At 33.6% G+C, this 24,130-nt stretch overlaps 4 non-coding genes across 4 annotated transcripts; 3 read left to right on the forward strand and 1 right to left on the reverse strand.

The window, feature by feature from the left end:
- The first annotated feature begins 386 nt into the window (after positions 1-386).
- On the forward strand, positions 387-477 carry Trnam-cau (transfer RNA methionine (anticodon CAU)). The gene is given in 2 exon segments: positions 387-423; positions 442-477. It is a non-coding gene; the product is annotated as a tRNA-Met (tRNA).
- A 924-nt stretch (positions 478-1,401) lies between these two features.
- On the reverse strand, positions 1,402-1,492 carry Trnam-cau (transfer RNA methionine (anticodon CAU)). Its single transcript is given in 2 exon segments — positions 1,402-1,437; positions 1,456-1,492. It is a non-coding gene; the product is annotated as a tRNA-Met (tRNA).
- A 14,857-nt stretch (positions 1,493-16,349) lies between these two features.
- Positions 16,350-16,440, forward strand: Trnam-cau (transfer RNA methionine (anticodon CAU)). Its single transcript is given in 2 exon segments — positions 16,350-16,386; positions 16,405-16,440. It is a non-coding gene; the product is annotated as a tRNA-Met (tRNA).
- A 6,890-nt stretch (positions 16,441-23,330) lies between these two features.
- Trnam-cau (transfer RNA methionine (anticodon CAU)) lies at positions 23,331-23,421 on the forward strand. Its single transcript is given in 2 exon segments — positions 23,331-23,367; positions 23,386-23,421. It is a non-coding gene; the product is annotated as a tRNA-Met (tRNA).
- The last annotated feature ends 709 nt before the right edge of the window (positions 23,422-24,130 follow it).

A 24,130-nucleotide genomic window follows, 5' to 3' on the forward strand; every position in this document is an offset into this window, starting at 1 on the left:
TATAATGGAATAGTACTGCATGTGGTCGCCCGTTTTGACTGTTTTTAATAAAAAAGACGATGACCACTTTGAATGTCGTGAAAGTTGTTTGGACATTATATGCAAGGTGGTATAATTGTCTTCTATTAAAGACCTCAAAACATTTAGAGTAATTGTTTTTCTTCCAATTGATGGCGGTATGGATACAGTATAGGAAAGCTTCCCGTTACCTGTGCATTACGTTCGTCTAACAAATTTCTTCAGCGGTGTGTAAACTGGTGCTTAAAATGTTATTTCCTTTGATAGCTTGTGTTTGAATGTAGCCTTTTACACCTTAACAACTTGTTACATGGAGACCGACAATACACCAATGTTCTTATACCATAATTAAATCTTACATCGTAGTGGCCTCGGTAGCGCAGTAGGTAGCGCGTCAGTCTCATAATCAATTTCACAAGAGCGATCTGAAGGTCGTGAGTTCGATCCTCACCCGGGGCACGAATTTTTTTCTCCAGCCTAACTTCTTCGTAATTGCAATTAGGGATCGTGGAGCACAGTTTTCTTCAAAGAAAACATTTTTGGACGTCAAGCGAAGCTTTAATATAATGGAATAGTACTGCATGTGGTCGCCCGTTTTGACTGTTTTTAATAAAAAAGACGATGACCACTTTGAATGTCGTGAAAGTTGTTTGGACATTATATGCAAGGTGGTATAATTGTCTTCTATAAAAGACCTCAAAACATTTAGAGTAATTGTTTTTCTTCCAATTGATGGCGGTATGGATACAGTATAGGAAAGCTTCCCGTTACTTGTGCATTACGTTCGTCTAACAAATTTCTTCAGCGGTGTGTAAACTGGTGCTTAAAATGTTATTTCCTTTGATAGCTTGTGTTTGAATGAGACTGACGCACTACCTACTGCGCTACCGAGGTCACTACGATGTCCGATTTAATTATGGTATAAGAACATTGGTGTATTGTCGGTCTCCATGTAACAAGTTGTTAAGGTGTAAAAGGCCACATTCAAACACAAGCTATCAAAGGAAATAACATTTTAAGCACCAGTTTACACACCGCTGAAGAAATTTGTTAGACGAACGTAATGCACAAGTAACGGGAAGCTTTCCTATACTGTATCCACACCGCCATCAATTGGAAGAAAAACAATTACTCTAAATGTTTTGAGGTCTTTAATAGAAGACAATTATACCACCTTGCATATAATGTCCAAACAACTTTCACGACATTCAAAGTGGTCATCGTCTTTTTTATTAAAAACAGTCAAAACGGGCGACCACATGCAGTACTATTCCATTATATTAAAGCTTCGCTTGACGTCCAAAAATGTTTTCTTTGAAGAAAACTGTGCTCCACGATCCCTAATTGCAATTACGAAGAAGTTAGGCTGGAGAAAAAAATTCGTGCCCCGGGTGAGGATCGAACTCACGACCTTCAGATCGCTCTTGTGAAATTGATTATGAGACTGACGCGCTACCTACTGCGCTACCGAGGCCACTACGATGTCACATTTAATTATGGTATAAGAACATTGGTGTATTGTCGGTCTCCATGTAACAAGTTGTTAAGGTGTAAAAGGCCACATTCAAACACAAGCTATCAAAGGAAATAACATTTTAAGCACCAGTTTACACACCGCTGAAGAAATTTGTTAGACGAACGTAATGCACAAGTAACGGGAAGCTTTCATATACTGTATCCATACCGCCATCAATTGGAAGAAAAACAATTACTCTAAATGTTTTGAGATCTTTAATAGAAGACAATTATACCACCTTGCATATAATGTCCAAACAACTTTCACGACATTCAAAGTGGTCATCGTCTTTTTTATTAAAAACAGTCAAAACGGGCGACCACATGCAGTACTATTCCATTATATTAAAGCTTCGCTTGACGTCCAAAAATGTTTTCTTTGAAGAAAACTGTGCTCCACGATCCCTAATTGCAATTACGAAGAAGTTAGGCTGGAGAAAAAAATTCGTGCCCCGGGTGAGGATCGAACTCACGACCTTCAGATCGCTCTTGTGAAATTGATTATGAGACTGACGCGCTTTTCTTTTTTTTATCATTTATTAAAATTATAATACATACAATACAATAAAAACGGAATCGGACAATCCCCGAAATCCGCTATCACAGTGCTAAATATTAAATACTATAATGTGGAGCTTATCTTGTACATCTGTGAGGGATTCCATCATTGATGTAATTAATCCAATGTCTTTATTTACTTGTATAGTATTGAGTGTTGGGTGCAGAAGTTATCAGTGCCGTCTATTGGTTTCTTTGTATATAAAAAATAATCCGGAACCAATAGAAGACCCTGTCCATATGCATGCACTATCCAGGGGAGATCACAACTGTGGTCTAATTAAAGTCATAATTACTTAAGTTATTCTTCTTTGTATACTGAACCATAGCAGCGGGCAATTTTGACTTGTACTGTCACCCTGATTCTAAGAAGTTTTGGGGTGTTATCATTAGTCACCTTTTTTAATATGTATATATGACTAAAACCCTTTAGAATTCTTTCAGGTGTTATTATTAGTCACCCTCATAAGGTTACATATGGTACCGTTACATTTTACTCGTAAATTTAATGTGTATACACGGCTAACTTAAATACTCTTTAATATATTTAAGGGTGTTATCATTAGTCACCCTGGTGCAAATGTAAATAATAGATGGAAAACCTCATTTGTACTGTGTTTAAAATATTACAACACACCATTGAAAATATTTCATATGTTCTAAATAACATCGAAATTAATAGTTTTGAAGCCCACTCTTAATATGTATTAACCACAAAGGAGGTACACAACACTGCAAGCCAAACCAACAAAAGTCATTTTCACATGTTATAGCCCGAAATAAACTACAGATAGAATTTTCGATGTTTTCACAGCCTTATGTAATCATTCGTGACCACATTTGCATAAGTATCATTGCATTCATTCAATTGGTTAGAGGGAAAATAGATATAATCTACAGTCCCAGAGTAACTATTAACGTCATTTCTATGTGTTCATACTATTCATGTACGTGTATGTGTAAATTGTAAAGTTATCCATTTTGTTTACTGTACACTGTGTAGATAAAAGACAACGACTACCAATCAACTAAATGCAACAAAGTATATCACCATCGGCCCGCACCAGACTTAGTCGAACCTAACGATAGGTGGCAAGCGCCTCTCTACCGACCAGTAAATAAGCAAATTCCGTGCAGGGCAATGACTAATGTACCAACTAAAATTTAAATAATTAGAACCCAAAAACTGCCAGACTGAAGTCTACCTCCCCAGTAGCTACAGAAATAAAACTACCTTATCATTCTGTATTTTCAATAGTGTGTTGTTTCGTAAAAAATATTTTTCAAAAAAACACATTTGATTTTTCATCTTATAAAATGAATATGCGTACTCTACATACTTCTGCATTGTGTACTTAAATAAACGTAAAGTATCCAAGTTTTTACCTTTAAAAACGAGAATATTCCTAACTTTAAAAATGCACAATCTAGCAATACTTAATAAAAAGTTCAAAAAATGAACATTTACTATGTTGGAAGACCTCAAATAGCCAAAATATATCAGTTCGTCATAGTTGATCATTTTTACAATATCAGGTGGGACATTAATAAATATGTTATGTAATAAATCTTTCAGGTAATCATGTACTGATTTTAATTTCGTACAAAAAATAAACAGGTGTGCTAAATCCTCAGTACAATACCCGCACGCTTTACATGTATTGGTATCTACCTGACTAAATTTAGACAGTTTATCAAGTGTGAAAATTGCTCTATTAACCAGCCTATAATTCAAACAATGAAGATCTGGACAAAGTCCCACCTGATTGGCTACTGAGTACACTTGTCTAAAATTGATCGATGGAAATTTCTCCGCCCACTTTAACTCAGAGGTCGGTTTTTCAAAGAAAGTAGACATGAAGAGTTTGTATATTTGTTTTGTTACAGCCGTTAATAATGGAATTTCTGCATTATTTTCAAAGCAAAGCATTATTTGTGGGACGCAATTAGCATTGACCGGATTGTTATGTCGGAGCAATATTTTCCATTCGTCAGGAATACAACGCAATATCTTGTTAAAAGCGGATTCGATTGTGTATGGTTTTTCGTCCGGAAATCTACGATGAATAATTTCTACTATCGCATCAGAAGTGAAAAATCCAGGAATGAATTCATAACACACATTCTTAATTTGAATCAAACCGGCTTGTGCAAAGTCGTCAAAAAGAAGCATCTTACCGTTGTGTGTTATTTTCGGGTTACAAAATATTGGATTACTGTAGGCATGTTGAACTTCAATTTGAAATTTCAACTTGGATTTTATTCTGTAAAAAGCTGCAAACATCTCCTGATAATAAAGAGGCAACCTTTTCAGCTGAGCAGAATTCAAAAATGTGTACACAATATTCTGCTTAAGATTCATGTGATCAATTTTGAAAATAAAATAATCTAGTGTTACTTTCCAAATGGATGTACAATCAGGATCTAAATATTTCCGGAGAAATTTTATCCGGAATGCTTGCATCTTTATAAAAATATCAGGAATATTTAACCCACCGGAAAGTTTTTCACCAACTATAGTTTGATATTTCACTAAATGCGCTTTGTTTTGCCACAGAAATTTCATGACGGCTACTCGAAGTTCATTTTTTACATATTCCGGTAGCGGACAAACTGTGAGAGTATAGTAAAACCGTGATATAATTAACGATGTCAAAACCGTGGCTCGACCGGGTAATGTTAAATCTCGTTTTAGCCAGAAAAATAAAATAGTTTTTATTTTCTTAAGCTTGTCTCTCCAGTTGAGTTCGTCACACGCATTTCGGTTTTTACCAACGTAAATGCCTAGCACTTTTGTAACATCTTCACATCTTTGTATTTCTAATTTATTTAGCTCGTTATCAGATAATGTTCCGGACCCGAGACACATAATTTCTGATTTTTGCTTGTTGATTTTCGCACCGGACGCATCACTATAAAGTTTCAAAACATTGAAAACTTCATCTATCGAGTTTTTGTCACTTGTGAAAATATTCGTGTCATCTGCGTGTTGAAATATTCGCGCTTCTCTTTCAGATTTCGGAATTGTTACTCCTCGTATAGTTTGATTTTTTGCTATGGCTTGTCCTAGTGGTTCTGCGGCGATAACGTACAATAACGCGGAAAGCGGACATCCTTGTTTTATATAATTTTTAAGCTTAACATACTTGGTCAAGAAGCCATTGCATTTGACACTGCTGTTAACATTTTTGTAAAATATTTTAATCCACTCTATAAATTTTGGACCAAAGCCAAATTTCTGTAAAACAAGAAAAAGGTAATCATGATCAACTTTATCAAAGGCTTTCTCTTGGTCTACTTTGATCAGATATGCTTCTAAATTATCGTTTTCAATTATTTCTATCAGATCTCGAATACTCGAAGTCGTATCAGCAATATCACGACCTAAAATACAACACGTTTGGCTATTCGATATTAATTTAGGCAGAACGAATTTTAGTCGGTTCGACATGATGCGAGCCATTATTTTGTAATTAACGCATAATAAAGAAATCGGTCTGAAATTCTTTAATGAATTTTTATCACCTCTGTTTTTATAGATTAAGGTTATAACCCCATGTCTCATTGATCTAGTCATAATCTGCTCTTCTTGAATAATACTAAATATTTTCATAAAAATATTTTCAAACAAATGATAAAACCTGCAAAAAAATTCCGCAGTTAAACCATCCGGACCCGGCGATTTATTTTTTGTCATACTAAATAGTGCCGTTTTAATTTCGTCGCAAGTAAAATCAGCTTCTAAATTTTCCATATCATTTTCCGGAACTTTTTTGGTAATAAAATCTAAAATCTCATGTGCGCTATTCTTGTTAATGTGCGTACAGGAATACAACTCCTCATAAAAGGACCTCACTTCTTCTAAAATTTGTTCAGTTGTATTTACAATGATACCTTCTTTTGTTTTCAACTCTTTGATAGCATTACTTTTTTGCTTATATTTTTCAAGCTCTAAAAAATACTTAGAATTTTTATCACCTTCAATAGCCCAGTGAGCTTTAGAGCGTAATATAGCTCCTTTGCAGATTATGTCCTCGTAACTTTTAAGTTTTAATTTAATTTCTTCAAATTTATTTATATCAACCTCTTCATCATTTGCCACAGCAAGAGAGAACTATTCGAATTCTCTTTGAATTTTAAAATATTCCGATCTTTCGGCACGCTTTTTATCTTTTGAAACTACTTTAGATAGTTGTTTAATCTTAAATTTTAAATTATCATACCAAATCAGTGGCTCGTCATCATATAGTCTACACTGTTTTTCAGTTTCTATTAATTTCTCAATTTTTAAAACAAACTCTTCATCATTTAACAGTGTGTTATTAAACACCCATAATCCTGGACCTCTCTCAACTTCACAAAATTCTATATTTAAAACTACTAAAGAATGATCACTGAAAGTGCTGTGCTTATGATAAATATTTTTGACAAAAACAGAAAAAGATTTTGGAATAAAGATGAAGTCAATCCTACTCTGAATGAGAATATTTTGAACCACTCGGCGCCAAGAGTACACTCGAGCATTTGGATTCCTTGAGCGCCATACGTCATAAAGGTTGAAATTGTCACAAAATTTACTAATAGATTTATAAGCTTTGTCTTCAGTGTGTTGTGATCTGCCACACCTATCAAGTGTTGACATAGATGTATTCAAATCCCCCAACAGAATGACATTTTCGGGGTCAGATAACTTATCTAATATGCTGTCAAAAAACTTGCTCCTCTCAAGGACTAAATTAGGAGCATAACAATTAACAATATCAAAAACTTTGTCATCCTGGTGAAGCTGTATTTGAATACACCTACCATCGAAACCCTGTATATATTTTACTTCATTTTCTATTTTTTTGCTTATTAAAAAGGCTACACCTTGTCTGTGAATATCACTACATGAATGAAATATTTGACCACTCCAGAACTTAGACAAATTTTCAATTAAATCTTCTGACCAAAAAGTTTCTTGTAACCCTACAACATCATAATAATTTTCAGAACAGTAAGTACATAACTGCTGAAATTTTGACAAGTCTCGAAGACCATTTACATTGAAAGAAACAATACTTATCATCTGAAAGATAATAATAAATTGAAAAAGATTTAATTGGATGAATTTGATTCTGTTAATTTATTTCTGGGATCCATTCTTATCTTTTTCAATTCATCTTTCGAAAACTTTGGACCATTCACCAATCTTTTGCGGCGAATTTTCACCATATTCACAGCCAACTCCTCATCAGTCATCTCAGTGTCACTATTTATACAAGAGGGGGCAGACTTAGTGTGATGAGGAGGGGATTGTGAAGTAGAGGGGGGAGGGCTAGTTGATTTTTCATTACTTTTTTTAACAGGTAAATCAACAAAAGAGTTATTGTCTAATTGTTCCGTCTGATTTCCACCAGAGGCCATCAGGTTTAGTTCCTCGTCAGATTGTCCATTATCATCACCATTTTCTCCAGATTTATGTGTATCATCATGATTGTTATCATTTATGCTCTCATCATGTTCATTTGTAACAGGATCATCATCTTTTTCTCTACCATTAGCAACATCAACATCATCATCTTTGATATCATCATACTCATCATCACTGCCTATCTCATCTTTTTCGACATTCTCATCAGTGTCGATCTCCTCATTATCATCATTGTTTTGGGACTCATTTGTGTCATCGGGCCAACTGGGGCACTTACATCTCGTCACATGCAGATTACACTTACTACATGGAGGAGTGTTACAAAATCGGGCTAAGTGCCCAAGCCTTAAACACTTGAAACATCTGTTTTCTGGACATTTCGAAAACACATGATCGGTTTCAAAGCATTTGGTACAAACTTTCCTCTGATTATCGTGTGTCACACGAATATACTCAAACGAGTTAACACCTGTTGGTAATTTCATCGTGTAAGGGAGGCTTTTAATTTCATTGTTAAATTTCACCACAACATACCTCGTGCCATTTTCCACTTGAGTGCCTGGGTGAACGTTTCGTCTCATCGATGACTTCAATTCAAGGCCAAGATTAACTAATTTATCTGTTATTTCCGAGTCTGCAACGTAGTGCGAAACATTGAAGAAACAAACAACTTTTTGCTCGGAAAAAATCTGTTTGGGTTTAAAAGATTATTTTCAACCTTAAAACCAGTATCAACCAAAAGTTCCACAGCATCAGTTTGTTTGAGTGTTATTTCAAAGAAATTACCGCTTTTTGGTACACACGCTTCCACCATTCCCTCCCCAACTTCCTTTTCAATACTTGCAATGACATCAGCTGCCTTTATACGTTTATTATCACCAACATCAACTGACACTGTGTGTTCCTTCAGTTTTCGGGTTTTGGAACGGGGCTCCCCCCTTTCACCCGACATGGTGAGGGGAGGGCTAAACTGTCACAAAATGTCAAAATATGGACAAATAAAGGTTCTATACTTCACCAATAATGACACTAAATCAATACATGGACCAACCATCAACTGATGGCTGGTTTTAAACAGCAAAAACTTCGGATTTTCTCTCAGCTAAATCAGGTACGTCCGCTCACCTTGAAAGCTTAACCGGAAGTCTTGTGAAATTGATTATGAGACTGACGCGCTACTTACTGCGCTACCGAGGCCACTACAATATAGGTTTAATTATGGTATAAGAACATTGGTGTATTGTCGGTCTCCATGTAACAAGTTGTTAAGGTGTAAAAGGCCACATTCAAACACAAGCTATCAAAGGAAATAACATTTTAAGCACCAGTTTACACACCGCTGAAGAAATTTGTTAGACGAACGTAATGCACAAGTAACGGGAAGCTTTCCTATACTGTATCCATACCGCCATCAATTGGAAGAAAAACAATTACTCTAAATGTTTTGAGGTCTTTTATAGAAGACAATTATACCACCTTGCATATAATGTCAATCTCAATTGGTGGCGGTATGGATACAGTATAGGAAAGATTCCCGTTACTTGTGCATTACGTTCGTCTAACAAATTTCTTCAGCGGTGTGTAAACTGGTGCTTAAAATGTTATTTCCTTTGATAGCTTGTGTTTGAATGTGGCCTTTTACACCTTAACAACTTGTTACATGGAGACCGACAATACACCAATGTTCTTATACCATAATTAAATCTTACATCGTAGTGGCCTCGGTTGCAGTAGGTAGCGCGTCAGTCTCATGATCAATTTCACAAGAGCGATCTGAAGGTCGTGAGTTCGATCCTCACCCTGGGCACGAATTTTTATGTCCAGCCTAACTTCTTCGTAATTGCAATTAGGGATTGTGCAGCACAGTTTTCTTCGAAGAAAACATTTTTTGGACGTCAAGCGAAGCTTTAATATAATGGAATAGTACTGCATGTGGTCGCCCGTTTTGACTGTTTTAATAAGTAAGACGATGACCACTTTGAATGTCGTGAAAGTTGTTTGGACATTATATGCAAGGTGGTATAATTGTCTTCTATTAAAGACCTCAAAACATTTAGAGTAATTGTTTTTCTTCCAATTGATGGCGGTATGGATACAGTATAGGAAAGCTTCCCGTTACTTGTGCATTACGTTCGTCTAACAAATTTCTTCAGCGGTGTGTAAACTGGTGCTTAAAATGTTATTTCCTTTGATAGCTTGTGTTTGAATATGGCCTTTTACACCTTAACAACTTGTTACATGGAGACCGACAATACACCAATGTTCTTAATATACCATAATTAAATCTTACATCGTAGTGGCCTCGGTAGCGCAGTAGGTAGCGCGTCAGTCTCATAATCTTGGCAGATTCGGGTTTTGGACATATCCTAGCAGGATGTTTACATTTTGCCGCTCCAGTTAAATGTGCCATTTCGGTGAGTTCACCGGTTTTTGTGTGATTATATACATTTATTTGTGTGTTCTTTACTTTAATTGACCCGGATTGATAGATTTTAATCCGTATAGGTGCGTGTTGTACCCCTTTTCCTGCTTTTTAAGCATAGGAAAAGGGGGAAAAGGTGCGTTTGATTTGTTTTGAAAGGTTCGTTTGATTTGTTTCGTGTTGTTTCATCTTAGAACCAGAAATGAGTTCTGAAAACAAAGCACCGGAAAGGTCTGAATATAGGAAAAATTATTCACGAAAGTATGATGGAGAAATAAATGGAGAAAGACAGAAAAAGTATACGAATTCAAGGAAAATTTACAAGAAAGAATGTGCAGTAAAAATTGTTAATATTGCGAAGGAAGCTTCAAAAATTATACAAGCTGCTGAAGAGGTTTGTGGAGTGAATACTGTTCTGGCAGTTGTGCCTGATGATTTAGAGGGTGCCTATACTATAACGATGGACTCTGAGGAAAATGCAGATATTTTGACAAAAGGACTTAATGTTGATGGGCATTTTTATGACTGTTATTTTCTCTTTCAAAATGCAGTTATTGTTTTTTTCATTCATTTACCTGCGCTTATTAACGATGAAACCATACTGAATGTTTTGAGAGAAAAGAACTGTAAGCCATTGTCACAAGTATATAGGCATGTTTATCCGGGAACTGACGTTGCTGATGGAACTCGTTATGTTCGAGTACAATTTCCCCCTAATTTGAAATCCCTACCATTGTTAAATAAAGTTTGAAACGGGGATGGGGACGAGAAGTTTTAGAGTAAAACATGATCATCAGATACAGCTTTGTAATTTTTGTGGATCTCCAGGCCATAAATATAGACAATGTCCACAACTTATTTGCGATAGCTGTGATAAACAAGGACACAAACGGAAAGAATGTTAGGAACCACCATGTGAGAAGTGTGGAAATCGTTTGAGAGCTTGCTTTTGCAAAAAAGACAGGAAATGTAATTATTGTTACAAGGAGCCATGTGAATGTCCATGCTTTACATGTGACAAAAAGAAGAGTGACTGTAGATGCATGTGTGCTGACTGTGGTATGATACTAGACAGATGTGTCTGTAAAAAGGCAGATACTAAGGACAATACAGATGATGAAGTAAAAGAAACAGAAAGTGGAATGGATATACAGGTGCTACATTTAGAGGGGGAGACGACAAAAGAGGGAGAAGAAGATAGAAATATGAAAGTATTTTCTGTTGTAATGGAAGTCAAGGATAATAGTGACATGGTGGTCACTGATGTCAAAGAGGCTGATATTGTGGTCTTCGGGGCCACAATGCAAAATGATAAAGAGGCCTTAGGGGCCACTGCAGGTGATGAAAATGTAGTCTTCGGGACTACAGAATTAGAAAATGGAGTCGTCGGGACTTCAGAGGTGGAAAATGTGGTCTTCGGGGCCAACAGTGAAAGGAATGATATAACGGTAAAACCAAGTGTGGTCTTCGGGACCACAGAAAAAGATCAGCTGGTCGTCGGGGCCACGGCTTGTCATGATGTTAACATCCAGTCAACAAAAGGTTTAGATGAAGGGTCTTCTAGAAAAGAACAATTAGGTGTAGAGAACAAAGGACAGAAAAGACAGAGAGATGAAGTAACAAAATCGTGTGACTCTGATGAAGAAATTATCTTTGTAAAAATTGATGATAAATGTATTGATATAGAAAGTGATGATATGGACACAGACATCCCTTCCAGTGAAAATGACACTGGTTTGGATGTCTCTCAAATGTCAATGGATGGTTTATCTGGTTCCTCTGGAACTGGTCCATCTCAAGGAAAGAAGAGAAGGAACAGGATGAAGTTTTATCCAAATGTCAGTAATGCTATGAGAGATAATTCAAACAAAAAAGATATCGAAAATGGAGATCTATAATTCTGTATTTCTGGTTTGTATTTTTGCAATGGTGCTATTAGTAAGCAACAATTGTAATGGATTGAGAGATATCAATAAATTTAAGAAATATGTATCAATCATTGATATCAGTAAGATTGATTTCTTTTTACTGCAAGAAACGTTCTGGGATGATGATTTCATTTTTAATCTTGATAGAATTTATGATGGTTGTGTTTTATATTCTAATAGTAGTACTAAAAGGCAAGGAGTTGCTATTCTTGTGAACAAAAGGTTTGCAAATAATGTTAAAGTTATTTTTAAAGATGATGTGGGCAGAATTTTACATGTCCAATTTGAACATGAAGGTTGTATTTATAACATATTTAATATTTATGCATATAATTCTGTTAAGGAAAGGTGTGAGTTTTTTACATTCCTCAATCAATATATTAGTTCTTATGAGAATATAATTGTATCAGGTGATTGGAATACAACATTGTCCAGCCTAGATAGATGTGGTAAATCTGTACACAGGAATGATATGAGTTATAACTTATTATATAATTTGATGACAGATAACAATGTATATGATGTATGGAGATGTAGAAATCCTTGTGTTAGAACGTTTTCATGGAAACGAGTAAGTGATTTTTATTTACAACAATCAAGATTGGATTATTTTCTCATTTCTAGAAATTTGTCAAGTTTTGTACAACATATAAATTACAAAGACACTACTTTAAGTGATCATTCTTTTGTTGAAATGAGAATAGTTTTTGATGATGTAGAAAGAGGCCCGGGTGTGTGAATTTTTAATAATACATTGTTAGATAATAATGAGTTTGTATCAACTGTTTTGAATATTATCAATAATACTAAGGAATGTACTCTTTTTGATGATGATGTTTTAATTTGGTGGGATAATTTAAAGTTTAGAATTAAGAAATTCTCTCAAGTTTTCAGTAAGAGAATTGCAAAAGAGAAAAATGCAGAGTATTATTGCATAAAAATAAGATACAGCGAATATGTACGAGAATTTCTGAAGGTGAACAAATTAATGTAGAAAGGTATGAGAATTTAAAGCTTGAATTAAACAATTTAGAGGAAGAGAAATGTAAAGGTGCTATATTGAGGTCGAAGGCTTTTTGGGCTACAGAAAATGATAAATGTACAAAATATTTTTGAACTTAGAGAAATATAAGCAAGAGTAATAGTATTAAAGAACTTTTTGATCATGATGGTAAAACTATTGTTTCTGATACTGATGGCTTATTAGACATACAGTATAAGTTTTATGATAAGTTGTATTCATGTGTAGAAACAGACAAAAATGGTACGGAGGTTTTGTTGCAAAATATAGATGTAAAAGTTGATAGTTTTGATCGAGGAGTATGTGATAATGATATTACTGAAGAAGAGATTTTTGTTGCATTACATAAAATGTCTAAAAATAAGAGTCCAGGATCTGATGGACTAACTGTTGAGTTTTATTGTAAATTTTATCATGTTTTAAAAGATATTTTACTGAAGGTATTTAAGGCCGTTGAAAAATGTAACACTTTATCAAGGTCTATGAAAAATGGTGTACTGTCTCTTATTTATAAGAAAAAAGGTGATAAAAGGGATTTAAAGAATTATAGACCTATTTCATTGTTGCAAGTTGATTACAAGATTTTAGCACGTGTCATGTCAAATAGATTCAAATCAGTACTTTGCAAGATAATATCAAATAGTCAGTCATGTTGTATACCTGGTAGAGATATTGCAGATACAATAGCTAGTGTACGTGATGTAATAAATATGGTAGAAGATGATGATGTAGAAGGGTATATTTTAAAATTTGATCAAGAGAAAGCTTTTGACAGAGTGTCTCATGATTATCTCATTAGAGTATTAGAACGTTTTGGTTTTGGATGTAAATTTATTAATTGGATTAGGATTTTTTATACCGATATTCAGAGTACTGTCAAGTGTAACGGTTTTTTAACAAAATATTTTAAGATACGAAATGGTATTAGGCAAGGTTGCCCTATCAGTGCTTTGTTGTATGTTTTATCAGCAGAACCACTGTCAATGGCAATTAAGAAACATTGTAATATTAATGGAATACGTATACCTTACAGTAAAGAAACTGCAGTTTTGTTTCAACATGCAGATGATACTACCTTATGTTTGAGCGATAAAAAATCTATTGAATGTACTTTTGATGTATTTAATTTATATAGTAGAGCATCAGGTTCTAAGATTAATAGAAGTAAGTCTGAAATTTTATGTATTGGAAAAGGAAGTTTGACTGATGTTGATAAGACTGTACTTGGATTAAGAATTTGTGAAAAATGTATTCAAGTTCTTGGCGTTTATGTTGGTGTAGACATTGATGTATGTAATGACATGAATTGGAAGGATAAGATCAGAAAAATAAGAAGTATTGTTAATATGTGGAAACAAAGACAATTGACTCTATCTGGTAGAAATATTGTAATTTCTTCTTTATTGGTATCAAGAATTTGGTATTTATTAGCTGTTTCGCCAATACCTGAAAATGTACTGACAGATTTAAAGCAAATATGTATTGAGTTTTTGTGAGATTCTAAATCTCATTTAATACAATATGCAACTATTACTGGTATGAAACAGGATAGTGGCTTGAATTTTCAAGATATTTATTTAAAAATGTGTTCACTTAGATTGAAATTTTTAGGAAGATTTTTAAACCCTGAGTGCAATTGTATTTGGAAAAGTATATTTAGCTATTTTTTGAGAAGAGTACATTGTATGAATCTTTCTAGGCCTGTTTTATTTTTGCGTTTAAACAAAAATGATTTATTATGTTTACCGCATGTGTACAGAGAAATGTTGGAAGCATGGCAGTGCATTAGAAAAGATGTAACTTTTAATATAGGAAACTGTGATGTTTATAATCAACCACTGTTTTATAATAGCTTGATGTTCGTATCTGGTAAAGAATGGGAATGTTTTATAAAAGCTGGTATTGTACTAGTTAAAGATATATCATATGAAGCTATACCTGGATTTTTGCCAGTTCAGGCAATTTTTTATATGATGAGAGAAAAAGAAATAGATGTTAATTTTAACATTGTCAGGAAATTGTATATGTTATTATTGAATCATATTTCTGCTGAGTGGAAAGAAGTCGTTTTGACAAATTGTCATTTGAAAAATGAAGAACTCTCCCAATTTTATGTTCAATTCGACAGTAAAGTGTGTGACATGACGCTATGTACTACAAAAAGGTTTTATACATTTCTATTACAAAAGTGTTTTATTAAACCTAAATGTTATGAATTTTGGTATGAACAATATGGTATTCATGAAAGTGATTTCCGTTTTGTGTGGAAACAAATACATAATTTTTGGAAACCATCTGAATGTATTGATCTAGACTACAAATTGTGTCACAACAGGATTTTTACTAATGTTAAACTTTGTAAGATTGGAATAATAGACAGTAGCACCTGTCAAAATTGTGACTGTAAGAAGGAAACTTTATTTCATATTTTTTTGACATAGGAGTTACTTGTTAAATTTCATGATTTTATGTTTGATATTTAAGAGACACTATTTGTAAAATCAGTGGAAAATTTGATACATAACTATACCTACATGAGGATATTTATGCTGGGTTTATCATCTAATGTGAAAGGTGTTAATATTCATTATGTTAATTTTTTGTTGTCTATTGGAAGACTCTGTATAATGAAGCAAAGACAAATGTTCAAAAATGGCACAAGAGGTATTAACCTAATAACATATTTCAAATACACACTGAAACATTATATTAGTTATTTTTATTTCTATCGTAAATTTACAAACAGACTAACAGTCTTTGAAAAGAAGTTTTTGAAAGATAATCCACCTGTGATGTTAGAGGAAGATGTGCTGTTATTCAAACTGTGATAAATTGTATATTCTTAAGTTCTGTAACATGATGATTTTATAGATATTCTGATTTGTATTGTTATTTCGTATAGTTTTATTCAATAAAGATAAAAAAAAAAGGGCGTCAGTCTCATAATCAATTTCAAAAGAGCGATCTGAAGGTCGTGAGTTCGATCCTCACCCGGGGCACGAATTTTTTGTCCAGCCTAACTTCTTCGCAATTGCAATTAGGGATCGTGGAGCACAGTTGTCTTCAAAGAAAACATTTTTGGACGTCAAGCGAAGCTTTAATATAATGAATAGTACTGCATGTGGTCGCCCGTTTTGACTGTTTTTAATAAAAAAGACGATGACCACTTTGAATGTCGTGAAAGTTATTTGGACATTATATGCAAGGTGGTATAATTGTCTTCTATTAAAGACCTCAAAACATTTAGAGTAATTGTTTTTCTTCCAATTGATGGCGGTATGCATACAGTATAGGAAAGCTTCCCGTTACCTGTGCATTACGTTCGTCTAACAAATTTCTTCAGCGGTGTGTAAACTGGTGCTTAAAATGTTATTTCCTTTGATAGCTTGTGTTTGAATGTGGCCTTTTACACCTTAACAACTTGTTACATGGAGACCGACAATACACCAATGTTCTTATACCATAATTGTAGTGGCCTCGGTAGCGCAGTAAGTAGCGCGTCAGTCTCATAATCAATTTCACAAGAGCGATCTGAAGGTCGTGAGTTCGATCCTCACGCGGGGCACGAATTTTTTTCTCCAGCCTAACTTCTTCGTAATTGCAATTAGGGATCGTGGAGCACAGTTTTCTTCAAAACATTTTTGGACGTCAAGCGAAGCTTTAATGTAATGAATAGTACTGCATGTGGTCGCCCGTTTTGACTGTTTTTAATAAGTAAGACGATGACCACTTTGAATGTCGTGAAAGTTATTTGGACATTATATGCAAGGTGGTATAATTGTCTTCTATTAAAGACCTCAAAACATTTAGAGTAATTGTTTTTCTTCCAATTGATGGCGGTATGGATACAGTATAGGAAAGCTTCCCGTTACTTGTGCATTACGTTCGTGTAACAAATTTCTTCAGCGGTGTGTAAACTGGTGCTTAAAATGTTATTTCCTTTGATAGCTTGTGTTTGAATGTGGCCTTTTACACCTTAACAACTAGTTACATGGAGACCGACAATACACCAATGTTCTTATACCATAATTAAATCTTACATCGTAGTGGCCTCGGTAGCGCAGTAAGTAGCGCGTCAGTCTCAGATTTTGGGTTTTTGGATGTACCATGTTCAACATGTAACCAAAGTGTCGTTCGGAAATTATTTTGAATTTGGTGAGTTATTCGCCACATATGTGTTTATAAACAGTTGTTGAAGTTTATTTTGTATTATATGACTGTATGTGATATATATTACAGACTAATATTCGTTTAGTTGCAGGAAAAAGGGGGAGGAAAGGTGTGTTCGATTTGTTGTTTGCTGATCTAAGTAAACACCAATGGCGAACTTTGACAGCAACGGGGCAGAAAGGTCCCAACGGAATTGGTTCAATTCTAAAGACAAATTTTCTAAAGAGAAAACGGTGTTAGTAAGCTGTGTAATTGATGGTTTTGGTGCAGTTAAGGCTGAAAAACTAATTGATGAAATTGAAAGTAAATGTGGTATAGGTAGCGTTGTGGCATGTGTGATGAAAAATGGAGTTGGCTTTGAAGTGGTGTTTAGAGAGAGACAATTGATGGAACCAATTCTTGGTGAATTAAACCTTGATGGCAAAATCTGTAATGTGAACGAACTGGAGGCAAAGTTCAAATATGTTTCGATATTGAATCTTAGTATGTATGTTTCAGATGAAGAGATTATTGACAGATTTTCTAAAATTGGTGTAGAGGTTGTTTCTCCAATAAAGAAGCATAGAATGAAGTCCAAAATTAATGTTTATGATGGCACTCGTATTTTCAAAGCTAAACTTCCGCCTAATATGGTAGCAATACCATACTCCATGAAATTTTCTGTAAATGAAAAAGAAACAGCTTATTACAGGGTTATACATAACCAACAAGTCAAGGTCTGCTCTGGATGCTTTAGCCCAGAACATATGCACAAAGACTGCCCTGAATTTATATGTTTTGAATATGGTGAACAGGGCCACATAAGTAGGAAATGTTTGAAAAACAAGTGTCCGTTTTGTTTTCATAAGAAAGACAAATGTAACTGTGGTGTTAGAAAGGAATCGCACATTGACAATACATACTCACCATTATCTCAGATGGAAAGTTTACAGGAGACAATGTCTAGAGATAACATTGCAAAGAAGGGAGATGTGAAAGATAGAAAGGAGTGTGACGTGAATATTGATTATATTGATGACAATTGCAATGTAAAGGAAAATAGCTGTACGAATGTTGATGATATGACTGATCAAAATGAAAGTACACCTGTAGATCAAAATGGAAGTGCAAAGGTGAATGACGATGCTAGTCATTATTCTGAAGATGCTGGTAAAGTTGTTTCGAGAGGAAGTGCTCTAGGTGTTGCTAACCTTAGCACTGTTGAACTTGGTGATGATGGTAGTGGGGATGACATAGATGATGAATGTTTTGAGATGGAAGATGATGTGATTGATGACTGTGAATGTGACGAAAAAGTAAAGGCAGATACAAGTACAAAACAGGATAATGTAGTCTTGAACAATTGTAATACTCAATCAATTGAATTTGTTAAATCAAGTGTTGAATTTTCTGCTGAAAATATTTTAAAAGATGATGTTAAATCGGATAGATTAGTTGTAGATGGTATTGTCTCCTCCCTGGAACAAGATAAAAGCAGCCAGGAGGGAGTCAGATATTCATATGATTCTCTAGATGAGATTAGTATGGACACTTTTCCTTTGACTAATGAATGTCTAGGGGCAAGTGGAGATGATTTTACTGTCGTTGAAAAGAAAAAGAAGTATTTAGGTATCAAAAGAAGGAGTAAGCTTAAGGTTACGCCTAATATAAAGGCAGCAAAATTATCAAATGTACAAAAAAAATTTGGTAAATAAAAATGGAGAGTCCTATTGTTAATATTATTAGATTACTTTTTGTGATGGCTACTTATAATTTTATAAGCCTTAACTGCAATGGTCTTTGTGATAGAAATAAAAGAGATTGTATTTTTTCATTATGTAGTGAAAGGAAATATGATATTGTATGTTTACAAGAAACTTTTTGGAATAATGATACATTTGAAGATTTAAAGGATAAGATTTTATGGAGTGGTGATATTTTTGCAAGTAATAGTAATTGTAATAGACAAGGTGTTGCTATTCTTGTTAGTAAAAGTCTTAAAAATGTATTTAAAGTTTGTGAATGTTTACCTGGTAGATTTATCCATATTCAAGGTATAATTAATGATAGAACGGTTGATATTTTTAATGTATATGCTCCTAATAGTGTAAGTGAGAAATGTGTGTTTTTTGAAGTTTGTAAAAGTAAAATTGAAGGAGATGGCTATGTTATAGTGGCTGGTGATTTTAATACTACTCTGTCTCCTTTAGATAAAAGTGGAAAAACTGCTTTTTATGCAGATAGGTCTGTGAAGCATCTTACTAGTATAATGAATGAAAAATGTTTGTTTGATGTCTGGAGAGATAGAAATATAGGTGTTAAAATGTTTTCACGAAAACAAGTTGTTCAAGGTTTTTTAACACAGAGTAGAATTGACTATTTTTTAGTTTCTAGTAATATTAAGTCTTGTATCAAAAATATATTTTATAGAGATACCTGTTTTAGTGATCATTGTATTGTGAGTATGAAGTTAGATTTTTCTGAGGTTGAAAGAGGACCAGGGATCTGGATTTTTAATCACTCCTTATTAGCTGATGAAGAGTATGTTGCTAGGATCAGAAAATTGTTAGAAGATGAAATAGGTACAGATTTTTATAATTCAAATCCACTCATTTGGTGGGACAATTTGAAATTTAGTATCAAGAGAATAAGTCAAATATATGGTAAAGAAAAACAAAAAGAGATTAACAGACAATACTTCAAATTGCAAAATAAATTACAAGAACTGTCTGTGAAGTCTGCTTGTGGTATAAAAATTGACCATGTAAAGTACTTAGAATTAAAGAGTGAACTTGAGACTATAGAAAAACATAGATGTAATGGTGCTATATTAAGATCTAAATGTCAACATGCCTTAGAAAGTGACAAAAATACTGCTTATTTTTTAAGTTTAGAAAGGTATAAATAGAATAAGAATTTAATATGTACTTTGAAAAATTGTGATGGAAATGCTGTTAATAGTACTGTGGAATTATTAAATGTTGTACATGACTTTTATGAAAAATTGTTTTCATGTGTAAATACTGACAATGATGCAATTAATGACATGTTAGATTGTGTTGATGTTAAAGTTGATGATATTGATATTACTAAATGTGATGATGATATATGTATTGATGAGATTGTACAATCATTAAAAGGAATGAAAAAGGGCAAAACGCCTGGCTCTGATGGATTAAATATTGAATTTTATCTTTATTTTCTAGATGAACTGACGCCTGTATTGAAATATATTTATGATAGTATTGAAGAAAATAAAGTTTTATCTAGATCTATGAGATATGGTATGATAAATTTGATATATAAGAATAGAGGTGACAAGTCTATGTTGAAAAATTTTAGACCTATAACTTTATTAAATGTTGATTATAAAATCTTAGCAAGAGTAATGGCTAACAGGTTTAAGTTTGTATTACCAAAAATTATATCACCTACTCAAAGTTGTTGTATTATAGGTAAAGACATTTCTGACACTACTGCAAGTGTTAGAGATATTATTGATTTGGTTGAAATGGATAATTTAGAATGTTATTTGTTGAAACTTGACCAGGAAAAAGCATTTGACAGGGTTGGACATGAATATTTATTTTCTGTCCTGCAGAAATTTGGATTTGGGGAGAAATTTATTTCTTGGATTAAAATATTTTATACAGACATTTTCAGCACTGTCAAGTGTAATGGGTTTTTATCCAAATATTTTCAATTAAAGAACTCTGTAAAACAAGGATGTCCTATATCAGCTTTATTATATGTATTAGTAGCTGAACCATTGAGTACAATGATTAAAAAGAATAGTAGTATTAGAGGTTTGAATATTCCTAATACAAATGTTGAAGAAAAGATTTTTTCACATGCTGATGACACCACTTTAATATTATCTGACAAAAATTCAGTAAATGAAGCCTTTAAAGTTTTACATTTGTATGAACAAGCATCTGGGGCAAAATTAAATAAAGATAAATCAGAAATTTTGGCATTGGGGACTGGAACTATTTCAAAAAATGAATTAGATGCTTGGAGTATTAGAGAGTGTGATGGGGTTTTACAGATTTTAGGCATATGGATTGGCAAGGATAAATCTCTTTGTGATAGTTTGAATTGGGATTGCAAAGTACAATCAATTTTGAAGTTACTGAATTTTTGGAAAATGAGACACTTATCAATACATGGTAGATTAACTGTAATAAATACATTATTGATGAGCAAACTTTGGTATACTCTTATGGTTGTAAATATACCAGAAAAACATTATTTAGAAATTAAGAAGATATGTATTAATTTTTTATGGAATGATAAACCATCTCTAGTTGCATATGATGTAATAACTAATAAGGTGTTAGATGGTGGTTTAAATTTTCCAGACATTTTTCATAAAATGTATGCATTTAGACTAAAGTTTTTAAGTCGGCTATTAGATGTGGATTATAATGCTGTTTGGAAAATTACATGTCTTTATTTCTTTTCTAAAGTACAAGAAATGAATCTTGGTGTTGAAATATTGTTTTGTGATTTTACTCATAGACAATTAGGATGTTTGCCTGATTTTTATAAAAGCATGTTGTATTCATGGGGGAAGATACGTCATAGTATGGAAATAGAAATAAATGTGAATAACGTTTTTGATGTTCCCCTTTTCTGTAATCCAATGATTGTAAATGGTGGTAGTATGTTATATCTGAGAACATTTATAGAAGCAGGTATTATGAAGATTAAGGACTTAGCATATGAATGCAAGAAAGGTTTTATGAAGGAAACATATATTCAAGATATTGTATCTCAAAAGTTCCCTGACGTTTCCGTTGATAAAATTATTAAAGTAGTGAAATGTATTATGAATTGTATTCCACAAGATTATATGGTTTTAGTTGAAGAAAATGCCAACCCTTGTAAACTACCTGTTTTAAATATTATTTACACTGTAAATGGTAGAAAGTGTGCTTTGCCTAATACAACAAGATCATTTTATGATATACTGTTAAAGACATTAACACGGGAGCCTAATTCTGTAAAATACTGGAGTGAATTATTTTCAGATTTTGATGTTCAAAAAGTTCAAAAAGTTTTGAACTTTTCATTTTTACAAAGTGATTGGATTGAGTCATCATTTAAAATTTTCCATAGAGTTTTCTTTACTAAGGAGAAACTGATGAGATGTCATATTACTGCTGATTCTATGTTTCCAGTTTGCGAAGATGTACATGAGGACTTGGAGCATTTGATTATTGTGTGTAGATGTTTGACTCAGTTCAATGACTTTTTAAAAGATTTTTTACATAACATATTGTGTAATAGTTCTGCAAACTTTGTCAATACACTAGATTTCAATTATATGTGTTACTTTGGTCTATTCAAGAAGGATAAAAATATAAACTTATACTTTGTAAATACAGTTTTATGTGCTAGAAGATTTTTTGTTGTAAAGAGGAGAAATATCTCTATAAAGGATGACAAATTGATGGACATAGTGCCATATTTTAAAAATGTTCTGCAAAAACATGTGAATTATGCATACTTGTATTATAAACAGAAGAAGTACATGTATTTATTTGAAAAGTATTATTTAAACAAAAATCCTGTATTAAGAATAAGTAATGATGAAGTACATATTGACTTTTAATTGACATATAATTGTTTGTAAACATTTGTTACAATTCTACTAATACTGTGATATTGTGAATTATTGGGAGACTAGCCCAATGGTTCTTTTATGAATGTATTTATGTGAATAAAATTTTATCAAGAAAAAAAAAGCGTCAGTCTCATAATCAATTTCACAAGAGCGATCTGAAGGTCGTGAGTTCGATCCTCACCCGGGGCACGAATTTTTTCTCCAGCCTAACTTCTTCGTAATTGGAATTAGGGATCGTGGAGCACAGTTTTCTTCAAAGAAAACATATTTGGACGTCAAGCGAAGCTTTAATATAATGGAATAGTACTGCATGTGGTCGCCCGTTTTGACTATTTTTAATAAGTAAGACGATGACCACTTTGAATGTCGTGAAAGTTGTTTGGACATTATATGCAAGGTGGTATAATTGTCTTCTATTAAAGACCTCAAAACATTTAGAGTAATTGTTTTTCTTCCAATTGATGGCGGTATGGATACAGTATAGGAAAGCTTCCCGTTACCTGTGCATTACGTTCGTCTAACAAATTTCTTCAGCGGTGTGTAAACTGGTGCTTAAAATGTTATTTCCTTTGATAGCTTGTGTTTGAATGTAGCCTTTTACACCTTAACAACTTGTTACATGGAGACCGACAATACACCAATGTTCTTATACCATAATTAAATCTTACATCGTAGTGGCCTCGGTAGCGCAGTAGGTAGCGCGTCAGTCTCATAATCAATTTCACAAGAGCGATCTGAAGGTCGTGAGTTCGATCCTCACCCGGGGCACGAATTTTTTGTCCAGCCTAACTTCTTCGTAATTGCAATTAGGGATCGTGGAGCACAGTTTTCTTCAAAGAAAACATTTTTGGACGTCAAGCGAAGCTTTAATATAATGGAATAGTACTGCATGTGGTCGCCCGTTTTGACTATTTTTAATAAGTAAGACGATGACCACTTTGAATGTCGTGAAAGTTGTTTGGACATTATATGCAAGGTGGTATAATTGTCTTCTATTAAAGACCTCAAAACTTTTAGAGTAATTGTTTTTCTTCCAATTGATGGCGGTATGGATACAGTATAGGAAAGCTTCCCGTTACTTGTGCATTACGTTCGTCTAACAAATTTCTTCAGCGGTGTGTAAACTGGTGCTTAAAATGTTATTTCCTTTGATAGCTTGTGTTTGAATGTGGCCTTTTACACCTTAACAACTTGTTACATGGAGACCGACAATACACCAATGTTCTTATACCATAATTAAATCTGACATCGTAGTGGCCTCGGTAGCGCGTCAGTCACGTTTTTTGAGCTGGGTGAAAAATTGAAAAGTTTTTCTCGTTTTTACGAGTCATCCGCACATGTGGATATTCTTTTATTGGATTATTAACCTTAACTGTGATGTTAAATAAGTATTTGTGCTTTTTATCAAACTGAACTGTGTTTCCTCCTTCCACTATGTCGGGTGGGAGGGGAGGTCGAAAAACCCTGAAGGAAGTTA

Source organism: Perna viridis, chromosome 13, assembly GCF_037379345.1.
Source record: "Perna viridis isolate PV_CMFRI_1.1 ecotype Kerala chromosome 13, ASM3737934v1, whole genome shotgun sequence".
In the NCBI taxonomy this organism is placed as follows: Eukaryota; Metazoa; Mollusca; class Bivalvia; order Mytilida; family Mytilidae; genus Perna; species Perna viridis.